Below are 20,744 nucleotides of genomic sequence, written 5' to 3'. Positions count from 1 at the left end.
TACCATATACACATGAAAAAAGTCAATAGTTGATGTGCTCAGAGGCTGATAGGTATTAAGACTGCCAGTGTGGATTTAACCGATACGTATCAAAAGTAATTACCTACCCAAAGTCATGGTCAGACACAGGAGACGCCCACACCCGACGCGCGTTTCGGCAAATGCCTTCGTCTGGGGGTGGCTACATCCTGGCGGGACCCCCTCATATATACCATCTCACACATGTGTTGCAAATCACAAAAACACCGGACAAAGGCGGAAGGAGGATATCGGCGTCAGATGGGGGGTACAAAGATGGAAGCCGCCCCACTTCCGGTGGCCGCGTCATCAGGGAGGATGTGGGGCAGCGATGTCTGACAATGCCTCCCACATACTACCCCGACCATAGACAGCGGACGGAAGGTACGTCGACCACTCCCCCCCCCATCAGCGCTCCCACCCACCGCAGAGTCCGATGCCCGTAAGTGCAACACAATGGAGAGGAGGCAAGTGTCTGATATACAGACAAGTATAGAAAACGGAGTGGACATGCATCGATATTGATAAGCACATATGTATTAGACAGTGTGATCTATATACAAAAAGGTTTTATTGGACGGAGACTATAAACATGTGCAAGAGTTTATTAATGCTATACTCAGAGAGGGTGTAACAAGATTTATTTAATAAAAACAAATAGTGCATATTAAAAATTGACATATGAAAGATGAATAATAAATATGATAAGGGGACAATTGAGAAAGGAGGGGAAAAAGAAAAGAAGACGGTCCGTATGTAGAATAAGAAAAATTAATAAATTAGGGGACCAATGTTTATATGTGAATACCTAAACAAAACAACACAAGAAAAAAAGTGTGGTCACCTGACCACCGAAAGAAAGGGAAAGGTGCCGAGGAGAAGGACGGTGTGAGATATAAAAACATGTTGGTAAATAAATTAAAAGCAGTGAATGATGAATATATATATGAATGTGCATATAACTAAACATTCATTGGTGTTGCTAAAAAATTTATAATTAATCAAGTACAAAATTGTTAATTAAAAAACAGGTCTGTACAGAATATATGTCAATCAAAGAGGTAAATAGATGTGACAACACAAATATAATAGTGAGTGACAATAAAAATAGAAAAAAAAAACTAAAATAATGTAAAGGTATAATAAATACATATAAATATCGTCCTATATATATATACACTAACGAGATTAAAAAGTGAAACACATATATGCACAGGATGTCCAATTTCTTCTTGTATTCTTTCAATTAAGTCCACTCATTGACTCTTTTATAACTTATATGTTGCCTTTCCTAAATATGAAAAGATAAAAAGAGGGTAGTCAACCACATGTAAATTACCGAATGTGAAACGGTTAAAAAACCAGGACCCACTAGGACGGTGTGGTCCTGTACAGACCCATTTATACCCACACAGGCAGATATATACACAGTATAGATAATGTAGTAGATGTTACCTGCAGTCCTATGTAACACCACAGATAACACACAGTGATAACTCAGTACAAATAATGTAGTAGATGTTACCTGCAGTCCTATGTAACACCACAGATAACACACAGTTATAACTCTCTGAATACAGATAATGTAGTAGATGTTACATGGAGTCCTATGTAATATCACAGATAACACAGTGACAACTCTCTGAGTACAGATGATGTAGCAGTTATTACCAGCAGTCCTATATAACACCACAGATAACACAGTGATAACTCCCTGAGTATAGATAACGTAGTAGTGTTAAGGCCCTTTTACACTGCTCAATTATTGGGCAAATGAGCATTCAAAGAAACAGGGCAGCGATCGGCAGATGAACTAGCAAACGGTCGTTCATTTCCTGATCGTATTGTTTTAAAAGTGTAAAATATTATCGTTGTTGGCAGCCAGGGGCGTAGCTAGGGGGGGCAGGCGGGGCATGTGCCCCGAGCGCAACTTAGAGGGGAGCGCCAGCGCCACCTCCACCTGCACTATAATTGTACCTGTGTCTATAGGACACAGGTACAATTAGAAGCAATGAATAGCCGGGTACGTTCCGTGCCCGGCTATTCAGTTCTTTTGTACCAGTGAAGCGACATTGCGCTTCGATCGATGAAAGTCACTGACTGACAGGGAAAGTCATCCTACCCAGCCAATCAGCGCCTTTCATAGACGCTTCGTTCAACCCCAGGAGACCTGCGCAGAAGAGAGCAGGTCTCCATTGCTGCCGGCCGGCATGGGAACGGGATTAAGGTGAGTTTAAATAGTTTATTTTATTGTAATAAAAAGTATGTGGCATTCTCTACAAGGGGGGCTTTATCTACAAGTGGGCTTTATCTACGGGGGAGGCTTTATCTACAGGGGGCTTTATCTACAGGGGGGCTTTATCTACGGGGGGCTCTATCTACAGGGGGCTATATACTGGGGTGGGCAATCTATGGAGCACCATATACAGGTGTGGGCTATATCTACAGGGGGGCTATATACAGGGGTGGGCTATCTATGGGGCACTATATACAGGGGTGGGCTAAATCTACAGGGGGGCTATATACAGGGGTGGGCTATATCTACAAGGGGGCTATATACAGGGGTGAGCTATCTGTGGAGCACAATATACAGGGGTGGGCTATATCTACAGTGGGCTATATAGAGGGGTGGGCTATCTATGGAGCACTATATACAGGGGTGGGCTATATCTATGGGGGGCTATATACAGGGGTGTGCTATCTGTGGAGCACTATATACAGGGGTGGGCTATATCTACAGGGGGCTATATACAGGGGTGGGCTATCTGTGGAGCACTATATACTGGGGTGGACTATATGTTGAGCACTATATACAGGGGTGGACTATATGTGGAGCACTATATACAGGGGTGGACTATATGTGGAGCACAATATACAGGGATGAACTATATCTAAGGGGGGCTATATACAGGGGTGGGCTATATCTACAGGTGGATATATACAGGGGTGGGCTATCTGTGGGGCACTATAGGGTGAGCTATTTGTGGAACACTATATACATGGGTGGGCTATATGGGGGCACTATCTATGGGGGCACTATCTACAGGGGGCTCTATGGGGGGCACTATCTACAGGGGGCATGGTGTGTGTGTGGGACATGGTGTATGGTGCTATTATAATTAGAGGTGCAGTGTATGGTGCTATTATATTTAGGGGCATAGTGTGTGGTATAATGAGAACTTTTTTGTCTTTATTTATAGGTGTAGAAATGTTGAAAAAGGGAGAAGCTGAGAACATCTGAGCGGCAAAATGCAGAAATGGTCTGTGACCGGGAGAAGTCATCATAGAGGTCTGGACCGGATGGAGAAAAAGAACTAGAATCTGAGACATCACCGGTGAGTCACCTAATGTAAATGTTGATTCTGCCTCTAATCAGCACTCTTTTTTGTGAAACAGCATCTCCCAGCATATCCTCACCATTGTTCAAGCCATGCTGGGAGCTGTAGTTTTACGCCATACATACCTATACGGCAGGGGTTGCACTAAATTGAGCTGTATTTGTGCTGGTGTTGTATTTATGTACTGAGCTTGGTTCTGGAGCTGTATATATGTACTGAGCTTGGTTCTAGAGCTGTATATATGTACTGAGCTTGGTTCTGGGGCTGTATATATGTACTGAGCTTGGTTCTGGTGTTGTGTATAGAACTATATTGCTTGTAAAATGTACAAATGTTTTTATGCTCGAGTTACATGAAAAGAAATGTGGAAAAGAAATGACACGTCATTGATTGGAAGAGAAAACAAACATGGCGAGGGGCACGGAGATGTCGGGAAAGAGGTTGGGGGGGCACCAAACTGAGAGAACCTAGCTACGCCTCTGTTGGCAGCACATGTGTAAACAGGGAGACGTGCTGATGACATGATACAAATGTATAGGGATGAGCGATCAGAGTAACAAGCGCTCGTCCCCATACTATCTCCTTGTGAAAGGAGCAAACGAGCACCGATCAACGTGCTGTCTCTCTGATCGTGGGTCATTTACACGGCCCAGGACGGGCCATGTAAGAGGACCTTTACCTGCAGTCCTATGTAACACCACAGATAACACAGAGTGATTATTCTCTTAGTACAGATAATGTTATAGTGTTACCTGCAGTCCTATGTAACCCGACAGATAACACAGTGATAACTCTCTGAGTACAGAAATGTTGTAGATCAGGGCCGGCTCTAGGTTTATGTGGGCCCTTGGTCCACACAGACTTAGTGGGCCCCTTTGCGGGGGAACTAAAAGCGGTAGTAAAGCGGAATAAAAAGGCAGTTTGTGCTCTCATATAGAAGTTAGGCCACCAGTTTGTGCCCCCATATATACAGTGCACTCTGTAGATAATGCCACAGCGTCCTCTGTAGATAATGCCAGTGCCCTCTGTAGATAATGCCACACACACCCCCTGTAGATAGTGTCATACACACTCCCTTGTAGATAATGCAACACCCCCCCTTGTAGATAGTGCCACACCCCGTGTAGATAGCTCCACACACCCCTGTAGATAGCGCTACACCCCCCCCCCCATGTAGATAGCGCAACTGGGGCTCCCTCTAGAAGTGGAATCCCCACCCAGAGTGTTGCCAACGCTCTGGCCATGGATTCCTCTCCTGGAGAAGCCCCTGACGTCACTGTCCATGCATATACTGATAGTGATGTCAGGGGCTTCTCCAGGAGCAGAATCCCCGGCCAGAGTATCTGCAACACTCTGGCCAAGGATTCCGGTCCCGGAGGAGTCCCTGACGTCCCTGGCCATATATGGATAGGGACATTAGGGGCTTCCACTAGTAGTGTAATCTCCAGCCAGAGAGTCGACACCGCTCTGGTGGGATTCCACTCTTAGACAGGGGCTCCCTCTAGCTCCAAGTATTTAAAACAGCATTTAGTGTTTTAACCCTTTAGGCTTTTCAAAAATGTTGAAGCAAAGTAGAGGTAAAATGTAAAAATGTCACATTTATTTGCAGATATTTAATTTTAATTCATTTCAGAAATATCCCATATATGGCCTTAATGTGCTACTTGACTGCAACACAGACCTCAGAAAGGAAGGAGCACCTTGTGCATTTTGGGGCCGCTTTTTTATTAGGATGTTTTCCAGGCACCACTATACTGTAGGTTTGCAAAGGCCTTGAGTTGCCAAAACATAAGGAACAGCCCCAAAAGACCCCATTTTGGAAACTACACCCCTCAAGGAATTTATCTAGGGGTGTAGTGAGCATTTTGACCCCATATATGTTTTATAGATTTTATTAGAATTGGACTGTGAAAATATAACATTTTATTTTTTCCATTAATATGTAGTTTTAGTTAAATTATTTACATTTTCACAAAAGGTAAAAGGAGAAAAAACACTTCATAATCTGCTACAGAAAATTTCTCCAGAATGCGGAAATACCTTATACAGTATGTGGTCATAAACTGCTGTTTGGACACATGACAGAGCTCAGAAGGGAATTTTCCTTTTGGAGCGCAGATTTTGCTGGATTGGTTTCTGGGTGCTATGTCACATTTGCAGAGAACCTGAGTTACCAGTACTGTGAAAATCCTTGAGAAGTGATTCCATTTGGGAAACTATACCCCTCAAGGCATTCATCTAGGGGTATAGTTAGCATTTTGACCCTACAAGTATTCTTGTGTTGTCATATTCTGAGATGCGTAACTTTTTTATTTTTCTGTCAAAGGAGCTGTGTAAGGCCGGCTGCTGACGGCCCATAAAACACGAAATAATTATTTTTCGTACCACAGCATGTCAATTCCTGCAGCGGAAAGTGGACTGAATTCCTGCGTTTTTCAGAGGTGATGTCACCATCTCCCAACACTGAGAAAAAAACAGCAAAATCCGCATAACTTTTTGCAGTAAAAACCGCTGGAAATGGTGTGGTTTTTCTGCAGCAGAATTTCTGCTGCTTTCTGCGGAATCGCTGTAGAAATTATCTGCAGGAATTCCTTTACGTGTGGACAAGCCCTAACTTTTCTATTTTTACATCGAGAAAGCTGTGTGGGAGCTTGATTTTTGCAAGCAGTTTTTATTGGTATCATTTTAGGGTACATGCGACTTTTTGTTAACTTTTTATTCCATTTTTTTTTGGGAACAAAAAACAGCAATTCTGGCATTGTCTGTTTTTAATTTCATTATTTTATAACTGTGCAGGATAAATAACATCATTTGAGAGTTTGTATTGTTACAGACGCAGCGATACCAATTATGTAAAGTTTTTTGGTTTGTTTTTTTCTAATGATAAAAGACTTATGGGAAAAAAGGCGATCTTTGTTTTTTAACAGGTTCCCTAACCGCTGGCCGTATTTATACGGCCAGCGGTCAGGGTCTCTGAAGTCCGCCGTATAGACTATTTACGGCGGCACTTCAGAGACTGTGCACGCGCGATCGCGTGCACACAGCTCTATGCCCTGGCTGTTGCTAACAGCCATGGGCACTGGGCAGAATGTCAGGGGTCAGTCTTTTGGCCCTTGAACATGTGATCGCTGTGACAACCAATCACAGCGATCACATGCATTTCTGTGCTCTGGGCACTGGGCAGAGTATCAGGGACCAATCTGATGGTCCCTGAACATGTGGTCGCTGTGAAAACCTATCACAGCGACCACATTTGTTTTATTTTTACTTTTCTGGCAGCAAATCTCCTGCCTCTTTTCTTCTCCTCAAACATTGTTTCAGTTTGAGGAGAAGAAGAGACTCGGGAGAATTGTTGCCAGAAGATTACAGTGAAAAAAAATACAGTTACACTCTAAAACATTCTCTGTATAGATAGATTTCTATCTATCTATACAATCTATCTATCCATCTATCTTTTTTTCTATATATCTACCTTTCTTTCTTTTATTCTATTAGAATAGGCAGGTAGGGAGTATATAATTATATATATATCCACATATATATATATATAATATATATAGCAATAGCGGTTTATTTTTTTGTTAGCGTTAGTGTATATATATATATAGCAGTTAGTTTGTGTGTTTTATAAAAAAATAAAAAATAAAAATTTGTTTAGTTAGTGTTAGTGTTAGTTACGTTATGGCGAGGAAGTTGTTTAGCGCCGAGGAGGCATACGCCATGCTGTGGTCTGAGTCGGAGACCGCATCAGAGATGGCGTCCGAGATGGAACCTGTTTTAGGTAGTGACGATGACAGCGTCACTTCAGGTTCATCTTCAGGGGACGTTGTCCCTGATGCAGTTGAAACTGCAGAACATGAAAGCGCAGGGCCAAGTAGCGCTGTAGCACGGGACAGCCTGGTCCCTTCAGTCCAGGCTCTTGTATGGGCACCTGCCCCATCTTTTGGGCCTAGAATCCACGGATTTACTGCCAGTCCTGGCATAACCGTGAACAATACAAATTTTGTCCAAATGGATTACTTCCATTTATTTATAACGGACGACATCCTAAATCAGATTGTCCACGAAACAAATTTATATGCCACGCAATATATAAGGCAGAAACCTTCATCCACCCATGCCAGAGCTTGGACGCCCACCAATTTGCAGGAATTCAAAAAAATTTTGGGGCTCACCCTAAATATGGGTATTGTCAAAAAGCCCTCCATTAGGTCTTACTGGTCAACAAGACCCGCCCAAGCCACCCCAGTATATTCTGCAGTAATGCCCAGGTCTCGTTATGAGACAATAATGAGGTTCCTCCACTTCAATGACAACGCACAGGCCCCCCCAAGTACCGATGCAAACCGGGATCGGTTGTTCAAAATAAGACCGCTAATAAATTCCCTGAATAATTTATTTCTGCAACTCTACACCCCTGAGCAGAATGTAAGTGTGGACGAATCCCTCCTCAACTTTCATGGCAGACAATAAATGTTCCTGGATGCCCCCCTGATCTTTCCACCAGCAGTAAGATCGTGTGGGAGATAATGCAGCCTCTGCTTCACAAGGGGTACCACCTGTACTGTGATAATTTTTATTCGAGTGTGCCCCTGTTTAGGCATTTGCATGCTGCAAGGACTGGGGCATGTGGTACCATGCGCAAAAACAGAATTGGTTTTCCACAGCAATTAGTGGGGAAGCGCATGATAAAGGGGGACTCCTGTGCTTATGCATCTGAAGAATTGCTGGCGGTCAAGTTCAGGGATCGCAAAGATGTGTATGTGCTAAGCACGATTCATACTGCAGGAACAGTGGCAGTGAGGGAAAGGGGGGGCAACATCGGACAAGCACAAACCAGTGAGCGTGTCCGAATATAACAAATACATGGGGGGGTGGATTTAAGCGACCAGGTTTTACAGCCCTATTTAGTAAAACGCAAAACTAAAACCTGGTACAAAAAAGTGGCCATTTATTTGTTACAGGTGGCCATCCACAACTCATTTGTGCTCTACAAAAAAAACAGAGGCAGAGACACATACCTGGATTTCCAGGAAAAAATTATTGAAGGCCTCATATTTGATGTTCAGGACACCAGAGAATGCCCCCAGTCTGAGGATGTCACGCGACTGACTGAAAGACACTTCATCAGTCGGATTCCCCCAACAGCAACCAGAAGCAACCCCCAGAAAAAGTACCGCGTCTGCAGAAAAGACGGGCACCGCAAAGATTCCCGATATTTCTGTCCCTCATGTCCCTCACAACCAGGCCTGTGCATTGAGCCATGTTTTAAAAAATACCACACTGTTCTGAATTATTAGATTTTAGTTAATTCGTTGAAAATATATTTGCCCTACATTACGTTTTTATTTTTCCCCTGATTTTACTCCAAGGGTGAGGGAGGGAATGGGTGGGGGGTGGATGTCATGTTTGCATATTCTCTAAAGTTCATCTGCTGGAGAGCTCCATTTGCATAAACCTGCAATTTCTTATTTTAGAGAAACCAAAAAAATAAATTCCCATTATACCCCTAGATGAATATTTTGAGATTTCTGCTTCAAGAGCAGATATTTTGGAAGTGTTATAGAAACTCTGTTGAGTTTTGTAAAACCAGCTTTGAAAAAAAGCGATTTGTGAAATAAGCTTCTTCTATCGTCCGCCCTCCTACATCTCTATGTGATAAATAAGGCACACATATTTGGTATCCCCATGCACGGGAGAAGTGGAAGAATGTGAAAGGAGATGAATTTTGTCCGTGGTCTATACCGTGTGTGAAAAATACTAGCCTAAACTGACGCATTTGCTAAAAAATAGCTGATTTTTTTTTGTGACATCTTATTCAGGAAACTTTCAGAAGAAAACTGGACTTGCTAAAAATATGATAAACCCCTTGAAGGAAACCTTGTGGGGTCTACTTGTGTGAATGAAGTAATTTATGGGGTGATTCTAATGTTTCAGCAGCATTAGGCCCCCCAGAAAACAGTATGCGGCTATAAAATCAAATGCAAAATTCCTGGACCGAAAAGGCCAAAAAGCCTCCTTTTATGCCAAGCCCTGGCACATGCCCGCACAGTGAATAAGGCACACATATTTGGTATCCCCATGCACGGGAGAAGTGGAAGAATGTGAAAGGAGATGAATTTTGTCCGTGGTCTATACCGTGGGTGTGAAAAATACTAGCCTAAACTGACGCATTTGCTAAAAAAGTGCTGATTTTATTTTGTTCCATCTTATTCAAGGAACTTTCAGAAGAAAACTGGACTTGCTAAAAATATGATAAACCCCTTGAAGGAAACCTTGTGGGGTCTACTTGTGTGAATGAAGTCATTTATGGGGTGTTTCTAATGTTTCAGCAGCATTACGCCCCCAGAAAACAGTATGCTGCTATAAAATCAAATGCAGAATTCCTGGACCGAAAAGGCCAAAAAGCCTCCTTTTATGCCAAGCCCTGGCACATGCCCGCACAGTGAATAAGGCACACATATTTGGTATCCCCATGCACGGGAGAAGTGGAAGAATGTGAAAGGAGATTAATTTTGTCCGTGGTCCATACCGTGTGTGAAAAATGCTAGCATAAACTGACGCAATTGCTAAATTCTTGCATTTTTTTCCAATTTTGCCCACTTTAGAGAAAAAAATAAAAATGATATATACTGACAAATGCCACTAAAACAAAGCCCCATCTGTCCTATAAAAAGAGTGTAAAATTCAAAGATGAACTTTATTCACCTGCAGAGTTATAGTCATCTAAAGAAGCGCATAGCAAAATTGTGAAATTTGCTCTGGTCATTTAGCTGTAAAACAGCCTAGTCCTTAACCGGTTAAACTATGGAATTTGAAAGACTAACTGTCTGATCACTGTTATAACACATTGCACAACTTTTGTAGTGCAATGTTTTTTAACTGTCAGTTTTACACTGAAAGGCAGATTATTAGGCCCTGCCTGAGTGCCTGTCAGATGGCAGCTGCCTGCCATGTTTAGCTGCCTGCTATTGGTAAGCTTCTGTTTCTTTAGCAACCATCAGGGGCTGACAGGCTACAAACTACTTAGATGCCGCATTCTCCTATCCCGGATGTTACAGCAGAGTGTCATGGCGATCTGCAGGAAGCACTTTTAACAGAGTCGTAATAGTAAAAGCAGCAATCGAATTGGTTACACTAAAGGGCCTTTTACACTGGCCGATCAACGAGATCGGCACTCGTTTGCTCCTGCCACACGGAGCTATGGATGGGGACTAGCGGTCGTTACTCCGATCGCTCATCCCCTTCAATTATTATCATGTCGGCACCGCGTCTCCCTGTTTACACGGGGAGATGTGCTGCCGACAATGATAAAATGTTACATTTTTAGAACGATACGATCAGCAGATGATCAAGTGTTTCTCGTTCATCTGCTGATCATTGCCCTGTTTACATGAACGCTTGTCTGCCCGATAATTGCCCAGTGTAAAATTGCCTTAACACTTCAAGTCTCCACTAGTTTTATGCAGGAGGCCCATTCTCACGCCACTGACAGATAGCAGTAGCAGCCAACAGACTACCTTGAATGTCAAACTGACAAGTTAACTGGAGAACGATACAAGTTTAATAAATGGCAATTTTTAAGGCACATTCTAAGAGGATTTTCACTTACGGTTAGGTCCAGAATAATTTGGACAGTGACACAAGTTTTGGCATTTTTGCTGTTTCCAAAAACATATTCAATATACAGTTATATAATGAATATGGGCTTAAAGTGCAGACTCTCAGCTTTAACTTGAGGGTATTCACATCCTAATTTGGTGAAGGGTTTAGGAATTACAGCTCTTTAATATGTAGCTGCCTTTTTTTCAAGAAACCAAAGGTAATTAGACAATTATCTCAAAAGCTATTTAATGGGCTGCATGGGCTATTCCCTTGTTAATCCATCATCAATTAAGCAGGTAAAATGTCTGGAGTTGATTCCTGGTGTTGCATTTGCATTTGGAAGCTGTTGCTGTGAACCCACAACATGAGGTCAAAGGAGCTCTCAATGCAAGTGAAACAGACCATCGTAGGCTGATAAAAATGAAGTAATCCATCAAAAAGATAGCGCAAATGCTAGGAGTGGCCAAATCAAAAGTTTGGTACATTCTTGAAAAAAAAGAGCACACTGGTGATCTCATGAACTCCAAAAAGCCTGGACGTCCACAGAAGACAACAGTGGTGGATGATCGCAGAATCCTTTCCATGGTGAAGAAAAACCCTTTCACAACATCTACCCAAGTGAAGAACACTCTCCTGGAAGTAGATGTAACAGTATCTACGTCTACCATAATGAGAAGACTTCATGAGAGCAAATACAGAGAGTTCACCGCAAGGTGCAAACCATTAATCAGCCTCAAAAATAGAAAGGTCAGATTAGACATTGCCAAACAACATCTAAAGAAGCCAGCTCAGTTCTGGAACAGTATTCTTTGGACAGATAAAACTAAGATCAACCTGTACTAGAATGATGGGATGAATGTACGGAGAAGGCTTGGAACCGCTCATGATCCAAAGCACACCACATCCTCTGTAAAACATGGTGGGGGCAGTGTGATGGCATGGGCATGCATGGCTGCCAAAGGCACTGGATCACTAGTGTTTATTGATGGTGTGACTGAAGACAGAAGCAGCCGGATGAATTCTGAAGTGATCAGAAATATACTTTCTGCTCAGACTCAACTAAATGAAGCAAGGTTGATTGAACGTCGCTTCACATTACAGATGGACAACGACCCAAAACATACTGCGAACGCAACCCGGGAAGTTTTTAAGGCAAAGAAGTAGATTGTTCTGCAATGACCAAGTCAATCACCGAATCTCAACCCGATCGAGCATACATTTCACTTGCTTAAGACAAAACTTAAAGCGGCTCTGTCACCAGATTTTGCAACCCCTATCTGCTATTGCAGCAGATAGGCGCTGCAATGTAGATTACAGTAACGTTTTTATTTTTAAAAAACGAGCATTTTTGGCCAAGTTATGACCATTTTTGTAGTTATGCAAATGAGGCTTGCAAAAGTCCAAGTGGGTGTGTTTAAAAGTAAAAGTCCAAGTGGGCGTGTATTATGTGCGTACATCGGGGCGTTTTTAATACTTTTACTAGCTGGGCGCTCTGATGAGAAGTATCATCCACTTCTCTTCAGAACGCCCAGCTTCTGGCAGTGCAGACACAGCCATGTTCTCGAGAGATCACGCTGTGACGTCACTCACAGGTCCTGCATCGTGTCAGACGAGCGAGGACACCGGCACCAGAGGCTTCAGTTGATTCTGCAGCAGCATCGGCGTTAGCAGGTAAGTCGATGTAGCTACTTACCTGCAAACGCTGATGCTGCTGCAGAATCAACTGAAGCCTCTGGTGCCGGTGTCCTCGCTCGTCTGACACGATGCAGGACCTGTGAGTGACGACACAGTGTGATCTCTCGAGAACACGGCTGTGTCTGCACTGCCAGAAGCTGGGCGTTCTGAAGAGAAGTGGATGATACTTCTCATCAGAGCGCCCAGCTAGTAAAAGTATTAAAAACGCCCCGATGTACGCACATAATACACGCCCACTTGGACTTTTACTTTTAAACACACCCACTTGGACTTTTGCAAGCCTCATTTGCATAACTACAAAAATGTTCATAACTTGGCCAAAAATGCTCGTTTTTTAAAAATAAAAACGTTACTGTAATCTACATTGCAGCGCCGATCTGCTGCAATAGCAGATAGGGGTTGCAAAATCTGGTGACAGAGCCTCTTTAAGGCAGAAAGACCCACAAACAAGCAACAACTGAAGACAGCTGCAGTAAAGGCTTGGCAAAGCATCACAAAGAGGAAACCCAGCGTTTGGTGATGTCCATGGGTTCCAGACTTCAGGCAGTCATTGACTGCAAAGGATTGTCTACAAAGTATTAAAAAAAAACATTTTATTTATGGTAATTTTAATTTGTCCAATTACTTTTGAGCCCCTGTAATGAGGAGGTTGTGTAGAAAAATGGTTGCAATTCCTAAACGTATCACAGGATATTTTTGTTCAACCACTTGAATTAAACCTGAAAGTCTACACTTCAATTGCATCTCAGTTGTTTCATTTCAAATCCAATGTGGTGGCATGCAGAGCCCAAATCATGAAGATTGTGTCACTGTCCAAATAATTGTGGACCTAAGTGTAAATCAATCAAATTGGAAAATATTAGTAGATCTGAAGATAGAGCAGCAGTCAAAGTTTTAGAAGTTAATTCTACTTACAGAAATATTTACATTTATTTGCATGCCTACCAACAGTCCCGGATCCAGCTAGACAGTCCCAGATTTCGGGCATTGTCCTGCTGTCTCGGGAGGCTGGCGGCATGTCATTGTTTTAACTGTATTTGCATCCTCAGGGCGCAGAAACATTGGAATTGTATGCAATGGTGGAGCAGGGAGTCGTCAGCTACCTGATTCAACATTCACACTTTGACACCTGCCGTGAGCGACTTGACACAGACAGGCGCAATGCAGTGACCTCATTGCACCCGCCTGCCCCAAGCCTCACACAGCACAGACCAGAGGATACCTGCAGAGAGATATCCTCCAGTCGTTGTGGGAATGGCGCTAGATGAGTATTTGTTATTATTTTTAGGGGACACTATGGTGGAATGATAATATGTGTGGGGTGGCACAATGAAGGCATTATACGGTGTATGGGAGGCACAATGGCGGCATGATATTGTAAATGTTATTTGTTTTGCAAAAGTGATAGAAGAAAGTGCAGCCATATTTATTGTCACCTGTGAATTAGTTTATTAGAAACTGATAACCGGCTGTCATTTTGTCAGCATGTTCACGCAATCACAAAGAACATTTAAAAAAAATAAAAAATTCAAAGGTGACAAAAAATATGGGTGCACTTTCTGCTGTCATTTTTGCAAAACAAATTAATGCCAATATCTCTGTAAGTTAAAGAAACTTATTAAATATTGACTGCTGTTATCTGATGATTTACTACAATTACTACAATTTAGATGGATATCTGTTTGCCTTCAAATTTACCATTTTTTTTAAAAAATATTGTGTATTTGTTCCTTTGTCATCTCTGAGCTTCTGAGGACACAGGATTGAATAATGGCCACTAGAAAAAAAAAGTCAAAATAAACTGATATATAAAAAGCAATTCCCTAAAATAGGCAAATTTGACGTTTTGCATTTGTGTCACACCCATATTTATACAGCCCAAAATGCGCAGTCAATTGCGGATCTGTCATGACAATCTGCTGCCCTGCAGCATATTATCATGACAGCTCTGACTAGCTATCATTCCAAATATTTGGATAATACTCACTAAGATAGAAAACAGCGGACTATGAGTAGTTATGAGTCCGCTGTATTAATAAGAAGTGTGCCCCCTCCTGCCTTTCTACACCGCCACCTGTTTTCCTTACCACTGATTGACAGCCGCTGATGTATCATTGGTGAAGTGGTAGGAGGGGGCACACTTCTTATTAATACAGCGGACTCATAACTACTCATAGTCCGCTGTTTTCTATCTTAGTGAGTAGGTAGCGCTCCTCACATTTGAAATATGCAGCATGGGCTAGTTTTATCTATCAAAATTTTGATTTAACGTACTTAGAAAAATCAATAACCATACCATTTTCTTTTATGCACGTATTTAAAGTTCTTCTCTCATACCTTTCTTATACTAGTGCAGTAGACTTTTCTCTCTCTATGCACTGTAATATGGTAAAGCCCATGGTTTAGTGCTTTGTAATGCATCCGGGGCCTAAGGCCCCATGGACATGAATGTGTTTTTGCGGCCGCAATTCAACCGGAAATCTGCGGGTGAATATCGGTCCCATTCATTTCTATGGGCCCATGCACACGACCGTAGTTTCCACGGTCCGTGCATTGACCAGGAGCCTGGAACACAAAAAGAAAGGACATGTCTTATTATGGACGTATTTTGCGGTCCAGGCTCATTTAAATGAATACACACAGCCATGTCACTCCGCGGCTGTCCAAGCCGCAAATCCCAGGCCGTGCACACCACTACGGTCGTGAGCATGAGCCCTAACTGAATAGGACTAAATATGGCATCAGTCACGTGAAACCCAACCTGCAACCTCCCGTGTCAGGGGCATATGACATGGGATATGAGCCTTGTCAGTACAAATCCATAAATAACTGAATAGGATTAAACAGCCGCTCCAGTCATGTGTCCAGGCATACATGCTACTGTATGTCATTTTACCCTGTTTCCCCATGTCCTAGCGGCACCACTGATTGGAAGAGAACTGCTGACTAACAGGGCTATCATCTTCCAGTGCAACATGTAAGTCCTTTTTACAGGGGCCATGGCAGCAACAAGCAGCTCCCCAAATGCCGCAAACTGTGTTCTCGATGGGACACACTACAGATTGTAAAAAAAAAAGGGGCCCTTGTCTGTGGAAGGGTAATATGGGAAGCCCTGTCTTCTTTGTAATATTACATAAATGCCCCAATTGTAAGAAGGGCAATTCCAATAATAAATACATAGATAATATTAGATAATTCCCAATCATACAATTCCATAGTATACTAAAATTCAATGGCAATTGTAAAAGTAAAAATGTAATATGGGGCTATGGCCCTTATATAGTATCTACATTCAGTTGAGCCAATGAAGCATAGTTACCTGCTGCCACATATGTGTCTGTCAATGCTAGTGGAAAATAATCTGTATTGGGTGAATTTTTTTAGTCTTGGCTAAAACACTGCAGTCTATAAATAGATGAAAATTGCTGTTCATAATTTAATCCTAATCTAATGTAGAGGCAAGAACCATTACTGGTGAGCTGTCGTGACAATAATTTTTATATAGGGAATATCCTTGACAATTAGGGACAGAGGGCCTTATATTAAATGGGATTAACAGCAGTTTGTCTCCTGACACAAGATTACTACTACATATTTATATGTCATTTAATAGTGGAAAGAATTACTCTTTGTATCGTTACTATCTATCTGTAGTTAAAGAGGTTGTCCACCGGCTCAAAAGAAAAAAAAAATCCAAAATTAACTTTAAAAAGGTTCCCTTATCGTAAACCATGTTTTTCAGTGAGGAAAACATTTTTTAGGGATACTCATCAAACCCCTGAGATCGCTTCACATACAGTACTCCACTTTCACTTCTGAGGCGGTACAGAGTTTTTCATCTTGCTATGAAAAACAAGCATGATCTGCATCTCACCTCTCCGCACGATTCCCCACCCCTCTGCTTTGAAACGATTTATTCCCCACTGCTGGTATATGAGAAATGAATTTCTCTTGCCGAGAGAACAGGGTGCAAGTAAGAGGGATGGTTTAGGAAAGGAGCAGTCACTTGATGCTGTGATTGCGCATCATCAAGATGGCAAAGACGACAGTAGTTCCGGCACCACGTGACCGGGTTCTGGCTGGGTAATTCAGGACACATTTAAAAATGAAAGTATTTTGGTGAATTACTTTTTTTCCTATAATCAGATGAATGCTAAATAAGTTTAGGCCTCCGGATAACCCCTTTACGGTATGTTCACACGTAGTCAACAAAAACGTCTGAAAATCCAGAGCTGTTTTCAAGGGAAAACAGACCCTGCTTTTCAGACGTTTTTTGACCAACTCGCATTTTTCGCTGCGTTTTCCCGCCGTTTTCGCAGCGTTTTTTACGTCCGTTTTTGGAGCTGTTTTCATTGGAGTCTATGAGAAAACAGCTCCAAAAACGTCCAAAGAAGTGTCCTGCACTTCTTTTGCCGAGGCTGTATTTTTACGCGTCGTCGTTTGACAGCTGTCAAACGCCGATGCGTAAATAACAGGTCGTCTGCACAGTACGTCGGCAAACCCATTCAAATGAATGAGCAGATGTTTGCCGACGTATTGTAGCCCTATTTTCAGACGTAAAACGAGGCATAATACGCCTCGTTTACGTCTGAAATTTGGCCGTGTGAACATACCCTTAGGGTGGACACTAGGTGGAATCAGGACGAATACGCTGCGTAAAAGTACACAGCGTATCTGCCCTGTTAGCCACAGGGAATTCTGTCCAAAAAACCTGCACCAATGTGTGGTTCAGTTGCTGTTCAGTTGCTGTTCAGTTGCTGCGGAAATCCTGCAGCAATAAAAAAAAACAAATAGTTTAACCACATAGACTATAAACGTCCAATCGGACGTTCCTGAACGTCCTGCAGAGTTAGCAGGTTTGCCGCTCCCCGGCGGCATTTAGCTCAGTGATACGACTGTCTCTGGACATCTGTATCATGGAGCTTTAACCGGAGACCACTCAGCGTGGTCTCCGGTCATGTGATCGTTGTGACAACCTGTCACAACAATAACATTGCTCCTAACAGCAGCGCTTACACGCCGACTGTGAGAAGCTCTGTGATAGAGCTGTCTAAAGACAGCTGATATCACGGAGCTTTCACCCGGAGACCACTCAGTGTGGCCTCCGGTCATGTGATCGCTGTGACAGCTCCTCCCAGCAGTGCTTGCTCGCCGACGGTAAGGAGCTCAGCTATGTGAACGCTGTGACAGCCTGTCACAGCGGCGATCACATGCGTGCCGACGGTAAGGAGCTCCATGATACAGCAGACAGCTGTATCACCAAGCTTCAGAGTGGTCTCTGGTCAGGTGATCGCTGTGAGCCTGTCACAGCAATCACCAGTTGCATCTTCTCTTCAGGATAAGCCATGAATATCTGGTCGGTGGTGGCCCGTCTCCCCGCCGATCAGCTGTTTTGAAGGGGCCGCAATGCTCGTACCATCGTCGCTTCACCTTAATTTCCTTTACTGCTCACACATGGAATCGCGGACACACTTGTAGCGGCAGTTCACAGTATTACAGTATACACTTGAATGGGAGAAGGCTCTAAAACTGTGAACCGCCGCTACAAGTTTGTCCGCAATTCCATGTGTGAGCAGTAAAGCACTGTGGTCCCTTCAAAACAGCCGATCTATGGGGGTGCCCGGTGTCGGACCCTGACCAATCAGATATTGATGGCCTATCCTGAGGATAGGCCATCAGTTTTTGTGGACTGGAAACGTCACAACATCTGCAATGGTCGTATGGTGTCAGCGAACCAGCTTTGGAAATTTTTTCTCTAAAAGCCATTCATTGTAAGCGCCACCTTGCGCCCAGCTTGTAAGAAATGCACACATATTTGGTATAGTTGAAGTCGGCAGAAGTTTCCAAATATGTATTGTGGTGTGTTTACCCAGTGGCATGCACCAGATGTAAAAAAAAATCACCTAAAATCACACATTCACATTTTTTCCAACTTCTTTTTCCTTCCATATTTAAAAAAAAAGTAAAATATATCTAATATTTCTTTACACAACATGGAAGCCAAATATGTTCTGAGAAAAATAAGGCCAAATACATGTAGGTTGGAAAAATAATAGAATAATAATTTGCTTTTAAATTGGCACATGGCTAAAACTTAAAAATGGGCCTGGTCAGGAAGGGGGGTAAAGCTCCTGGTCAGGAAGTGGTTAAACGTACCTGCCCATAGTCATTGCGAAATGTCTCACTCTCTTCCGAGCACAGCCCGGCCTCCTGTGATGACGCTGTAGTCCATGTAACCACTGCCTTTGATTGGCTGCAGCAGTCACATGGGATGAAACATCATCCTAGGAGTCCGGACTGCGTCCAGAAGAGAGGATCGTGTCGCGAGGACTACTGCAGGGGGCAAGAATGAGCTGTGTTTATTCATTTAAATTCTAAATGAAAAACATTATTATAATTTTTTTTAATTGGAATTTTTGCGGCGGAATCACAGCGGTTACGCTGCAAAAGTCACAACAATGGGGAAAACCCGCAGATTGTTCAAATCTCACCCACACTGCTGCGGAGTTTCCATAATGAAAACCTAGGGTAGGAACACACACAGCGTAAACACTGTGGATTTTCCGCAACTGATTTCTTTGCATAATACAGTAGCAGCAGTGTGGGTCAGATTTCTCGACAAATTTGAACAAATCTCATCCCCAGACAGCGGAAAAAATCTGCCGAAACAAACGTTCATAAATTCACCTGCGGTGTGGTTTTTGACACCGCAGCATGTAAATTAATGCTGTGGAATCGCTGCTCTTCTGTTGCCGGTTTTCCCCATTGAATTCAATGGGGTGGTAAAACCCACAACAGAGTGCTATGTGTTGCGACTTTTGCAGCAGAAATACCGCCGGAAAAATCTCAAATAAAAAAATAAATAATATTTTAAATTAGAAATTAATAAGTAAAGCTCATACTTACCCCTGCAGTAGTCCTAGTGTTGCGATCCTCTCTTCTGAACGCAGGCGGCCTCCGGGGATGACATTTCATCCCATGTGACTGCTACAGAGGTCACATGGACTACAGCGTCATCACAGGAGGCCGGGCTGCGTTTATAAGAGAGGGAGATGCGTCGCCATGACTAAGGGCGGGTAAGTTGAAACAATTTTTATTTTATGTTTTATTGCTGCAGATTTTCCGCAGTGGACATGCCGCCCGAAAAACTTCACCAAAATTTGGTGCGGTTTTTCGGCCGGAAATTCTTGCTGCCACCAGGGCGGATACTTTGTGTAGTTTTACGCAGAGTATTCGTCCTGATTATGCCTAGTGTGTTCCTACCCTTAAACAGTAAACATTTTTCTTTTGGCATTTATCAGCAATGTCTGTCACATTTTGTCTAATTGTTTCAGAAATTGGCAGGCGTATTAGAAAAATTGTGTACACACTAAAAGAACATTCAGCACATTTTCAAAGGTCAGACTGGTTTAATTCTCCCTATGATATATCATTCCCTATCATCTCTGCTGGAAAAAAAAATAAAAACAGTAATCAAAAATTTGAGGTAGCGGACATCAATTACAAGCCTTCTGCTCCGCTGAGGTTTAAGAGCAGCAATTTTAATGCACATTTAAGGGAAATGAAGGAGAAAATTGTCAGTTTTTCCATTTGCTTGTGTGTTTTACTATTTAATGCTCCAATTGGATTTTGCACTTTCCACTGCATTCCCTTGAGCTACAGAACCACAAATTAGTTTATATAGAATGGGGCTTGGGGCTGCTACTTGCTACAACTTCCTAATACATTTTAAATTCAGCTTTCATTTCTTCAGTTCTCATTGGACTTAACAACACAACAAATTATTAACCCCACGGAGAACTGCTGTATAGGTTTACAAAGGTGGTGACTTTACTGCAAACTGATGTGTAATGGATTTCATGAGAATGTAATTGTAATAATTGTATGCATGCGTAGTATATAGCTTTCTCCTTGTTGAAGGGGTTTTCCGGTTTTATGTAGATAAAGCTTAATCATTATATATATAAAGTTATACAACTTTCTAATCTAGGCTACATTCAGACGAACGTACGTGAAAAACGGACATATTTCATGTCCGAGGTGCACCCGTGCGGGACGCGTTGTCACGGATCCCCCATAGACTAGAAT

General features: G+C 42.5%; 1 pseudogene; it reads left to right on the top strand.

Annotated features, from left to right (window-relative positions):
- LOC142652469 (cytoplasmic polyadenylation element-binding protein 4-like) overlaps positions 1-13,924 on the top strand; it is a 112,485-nt pseudogene extending 98,561 nt beyond the window's left edge.
- Positions 13,925-20,744: the final 6,820 nt, after the last annotated feature.

The sequence above is a fragment of the Rhinoderma darwinii genome, chromosome 5, assembly GCF_050947455.1.
Source record: "Rhinoderma darwinii isolate aRhiDar2 chromosome 5, aRhiDar2.hap1, whole genome shotgun sequence".
Lineage (NCBI taxonomy): Eukaryota > Metazoa > Chordata > Amphibia > Anura > Rhinodermatidae > Rhinoderma > Rhinoderma darwinii.
This window is presented reverse-complemented; position numbering and strand designations above follow the sequence as displayed.